The sequence below is a fragment of the Pinus tabuliformis genome, chromosome 4_1, assembly GCF_031772625.1.
Source record: "Pinus tabuliformis cultivar Carrire ecotype Pingquan chromosome 4_1, CPIR1, whole genome shotgun sequence".
Taxonomy (NCBI): Eukaryota; Viridiplantae; Streptophyta; class Pinopsida; order Pinales; family Pinaceae; genus Pinus; species Pinus tabuliformis.
Genome location: NC_142303.1, coordinates 681,389,420 through 681,394,043, shown reverse-complemented (window position 1 = coordinate 681,394,043; position 4,624 = coordinate 681,389,420). Strand labels below are relative to the sequence as shown.

General features: G+C 46.2%; 2 non-coding genes across 2 annotated transcripts; both read left to right on the top strand.

Moving 5' to 3' along the window:
- Positions 1-1,332: 1,332 nt before the first annotated feature.
- On the top strand, positions 1,333-1,405 carry TRNAK-CUU (transfer RNA lysine (anticodon CUU)). Its single transcript has one exon. It is a non-coding gene; the product is annotated as a tRNA-Lys (tRNA).
- A 1,481-nt stretch (positions 1,406-2,886) lies between these two features.
- TRNAK-CUU (transfer RNA lysine (anticodon CUU)) lies at positions 2,887-2,959 on the top strand. Its single transcript has one exon. It is a non-coding gene; the product is annotated as a tRNA-Lys (tRNA).
- The last annotated feature ends 1,665 nt before the right edge of the window (positions 2,960-4,624 follow it).

Below are 4,624 nucleotides of genomic sequence, written 5' to 3'. Positions count from 1 at the left end.
GCAGCAGTGAGGTTGAGACTCATGTCTGCCCCTCAGGTCCACTCGTCCGTAACAACTGGTGGTACCATTTGCTTGAGTCAAGAATAGAATCACCTTGGCTCCCTTACATCCTCTATAGGTATTTCATAGAAATCCATCCTCAAAAAAGAGACAAGATCAGTATGGGTCTCCTTACATCCTCTATAGGTATTTCATAGAAATCCATCCTCAACAGACAAACAAGCTCAGGCACTACAGACAAACAAGTTCAGGCACTGTTATCCTAGCCCATATCTCTATTGGCCCTAAGCTTAACTAATGTGGTTAGGGAGCAAGGCAGCCTTACTGGAGGTAAAAGGTTACCACCCGTCTGGTGACGAACGAGTGGGCCAACAGGGGCTACCAGGATCTGTCTGCCAACCCATATATTGGGTGTGATCCAGGTATTCGGGTATGCAGTCTTCGATGGTTCATTACCATTGGAGGTATGGCAACTGTATTACTTAGGTGCCTTAGTCAGGTTTTGTCTTGGATCAATATATTCCAGCTATATTGTTTCCTGGATTGCGGGTATGCAGTCTTCGATGATTCATGACCATTGGAGGTGTGGCAACTGTATTACTTGGGTGCTTTAGGTAAGAGTCAGGAGTCAGGAGTACATTTTTTTTGTCAGGAGTTTTTGCTCCATTTTATATATGATGCCAATATTTAGGAGGCACTTTTAGATGTGGAGGTGTTGAATTCTTCATCTTAGAAGAGATAAAGGTTGGAGGGCAGAGCGATGTTAGGTTGGAAGGTGGGGTGATGGGGCTGGGGTGATGGAGATTTTTGGATACCCAAATCTCATTTGAAAGCAAGGCAGGGTCTTGAAATGAGCCTTCGGCCAACCTTGATGGGGCCCCATCACCCAACCTTCCAACCAAACATCCCTCAGCCCTCCAACAACCTTTTATCTTTCCTAGAGATGTAGATTTCAGCACAGCCAAATCTAACAGTGCCTCCTAAAGATGGGGCATCATATATATAAATGGGCAAAAACTCCTGACCAACAAAAACTCCTAACCAACAAAACCATACTCCTTCATTATAGCTGACACCATCAGGGCGGAAAACATTAGACACCAGACACAAGACACTAATGGATCACCAGCTATCAGTTTTACTGACCAACAATGGGACTGATTTTTGGACCTACCCTAATTGAGCGTTGGGTCAGAGTCAGAAGAGTCAGAGTCGGGAAAGTTGGAGTCGGAGTCAGAGTCGGAGTCGGAGTCAGGCTCAGGTGTTGGTCTGGCCGAAGGCTCAGGTGTTGGTCTGGCCAAAGGCTCAGGTGTTGAATCAGGTGTTAGCTCGAGGCATATAGCTCAGATGGTAGAGCATTGGGCTCTTAACCTAATGGTCGCAGGTTCGAATCCTGCTATGCCCCATCACCCCACCTTCCAACCTAACATCCCTCTGCCCTCCAACCTTTATCTTTTCTAAGATGAAGAATTCAACATCTCCACATCTGACAGTGCCTCTTAAATATTGGCATCATATATAAAATGTAGCAAAAACTCCTGACAAAAAAAACATACTCCTGACTCCTGACTTCTGACTAAAGCACCCAAGTTATACAGTTTCCACACCTCCAATGGTCATGAATCATTGAAGACTGCATACCCGCAATCCAGGAAACAATATAGCTGGAGACAAGCTCAGTATGGGTCTCCTTACAACGTCTATAGGTATTTCATAGAAATCCATCCTCAACAGACAAACAAGCTCAGGCACTACAGACAAACAAGCTTAAGCACTGTTATCCCAGCCCATATCTCTGTTTGCCCTAAGCTTAACTAATGTGGTTAGGGAGCAAGGAAGCCTTACTAGAGGTAAAAGGTTACCACCCGTCTGGTGACGAAAGAGTGGGCCAACAGGGGCTACCAGGATCTGTCTCCCAGCCCATATATTGGGTGTGATCCAGGTATTTGGGTATGCAGTCTTCGATGGTTCATTACCATTGGAGGTGTGGCAACTGTGTTACTTAGGTGCCTTAGTCAGGTTTTGTCTTGGATCAATATATTCCAGCTATATTGTTTCCCGGATTGCGGGTATGCAGTCTTCAATGATTCATGACCATTGGAGGTGTGGCAACTGTATTACTTGGGTGCTTTAGGTAAGAGTCAGGAGTCAGGAGTCAGGAGTACGTTTTTTTTGTCAGGAGTTTTTGCTCCATTTTATATATGATGCCAATATTTAGGAGGCACTGTCAGATGTGGAGGTGTTGAATTCTTCATCTTAGAAAAGATAAAGGTTGGAGGGCAGAGGGATGTTAGGTTGGAAGGTGGGGTGATGGGGTTGGGGTGATGGAGATTTGCGGATGACCCAAATCTCATTTGAAATCAAGGCAGGGTCTTGAAATGAGCCTTTGGCCAACCTTGATGGGGCCCCATCACCCCACCTTCCAACCAAACATCCCTCAACCCTCCAACAACCTTTTATCTTTTCTAGAGATGTAGATTTCAGCACAGCCAAATCTAACAGTGCCTCCTAAAGATGGGGCATCATATATATAAATGGGCAAAAACTCCTGACCAACAAAACCGTACTCCTTCATTATAACTGACACCAGCAGGGCGGCAGACACCAGACACCAAACACAAGACACTAATGGATCACCAGCTGTTAGTTTTACTGACCAACAATGCGACTGACTTTTGGACCTACCCTAATTGAGCGTTGGGTCGGAGTCAGAAGAGTCGGAGTCGAGAAAGTCGGAGTCGGGAAAGTCGAAGTCGGGAAAGTCAGAATCGGAGTCGGAGTTAGAGTTAGGCTCAGGTGTTGGTCTGGCCGAAGGCTCAGGTGTTGGTCAAAGGCTCAGGTGTTGGTCTAGCCGAAGGCTCAGTTGTTGAATTAGGTGTTAGCTCGGGGCATATAGCTCAAATGGTAGAGCATTGGGCTCTTAACCTAATGGTCGCAGGTTCGAATCCTGTTATGCCCATCACCCCACCTTCCAACCTAACATCCCTCTGCCCTCCAACCTTTATATTTTCTAAGATGAAGAATTCAACACCTCCACATCTGATAGTGCCTCCTAAATATTGGCATCATATATAAAATGGAGCAAAAACTCCTGACAAAAAAAACGTACTCCTGACTCTTGACTAAAGCACCTAAGTAATACAGTTGCCACACCTCCAATGGTCATGAATCATTGAAGACTACATACCCGCAATCCGGGAAACAATATAGCTGGAGACAAGCTCAGTATGGGTCTCCTTACAACCTCTATAGGTATTTCATAGAAATCCATCCTCAACAGACAAACAAGCTCAGGCACTACAGACAAACAAGCTCAGGCACTGTTATCCCAGCCCATATCTCTGTTGGCCCTAAGCTTAACTAATGTGGTTAGGGAGCAAGGCAGCCTTACTGGAGGTAAAAGGTTACCACCCGTCTGGTGACGAACGAGTGGGCCAACAGGGGCTACCAGGATCTATCTCCCAGCCCATATATTGGGTGTGACTTCAATATATCAGCTTATATATTGGGTGTGACTTCAATATATGGGGTGTCCCATCTCTCTAGGATACCATCACAGGTTAGGCGCTAGGATACCATCACAGGTTAGGTAGATGTTAGGGAGCCAGGGGACTGCCTTGCCTCACCAGAATGGTACCACCCGATTGTCCGGTGAGTGGGCCTGAGGGGGCAGACATGACTCTCAACCTCACTGCTGCATTGGAGGCTGTCCATCATGGGTCCATCATTAGGCGTAGGATACCCAATAGATTCACAGATGACGTTAGGGAGCCAAGGTGATTCTCTGCTTGCCTCAAGCAAATGGTACCACCAGTTGTTACGGACGAGTGGACCTGAGGGGCAGACATGACTCTCAACCTCACTGCTGCATTAGAGGCTGTCCATCATTTGGTTAGGGAGCAAGGGAGCTTATTGGAGCAACAAGTTACCACTGGCTGTAGTGGGCCTACAGGGCTACCAAGCATGACCTCCCAGCCTCCTAGTGTTGGTAGTGTTTGTCCCTTTGCTGATCATCTATTTATCCATCCTGCCTATCTATCTAGCCTACCATCCTGTGCCACTGACTTGTCTAGCTTTATGTTGGTGTCTGACCTCCTAGCCTCCTAGTGTTGGTTTCTGACTTGTTGTTTGTCTAGCTTTATGTTGGTGTCTGACTTTACTTCTATCTAGCTTGTGTTCTAAAGGGTGATTTACCACCCTATGTACTTTTCACATCGACTCAGTGCCTTAGTGATTCGAGGACAAGGCATAGGGGTGTTGAGGCCCTTTTTAAAGGTGTGACGTACTATTCTTTGCACCCAATGGCTTACGGCTCAGTGTTGTTTCAAGCTCAATATTGCTTGCACGGAGTGAACTGCATACGAGTATGGTCAATTTCATTCCTGAGATGGCGACAAACCCAGGAACACCATGCCTTGTAGGAATCCATCCTCATTCCTTGTAGTTTCCTGAATTTACTTCTATCTAGCTTGTGTTCTAAAGGGTGGTTTACCACCCTATGTACTTTTTTGGCCCCTCAAACAACATGCCACTATTAATGGGAGACACATTGCTACACATGAGAAGAGGGACCGACTTATTGAAATTTCCAGGAATCAGATGGACATAGGGGGACTCGAGCCCT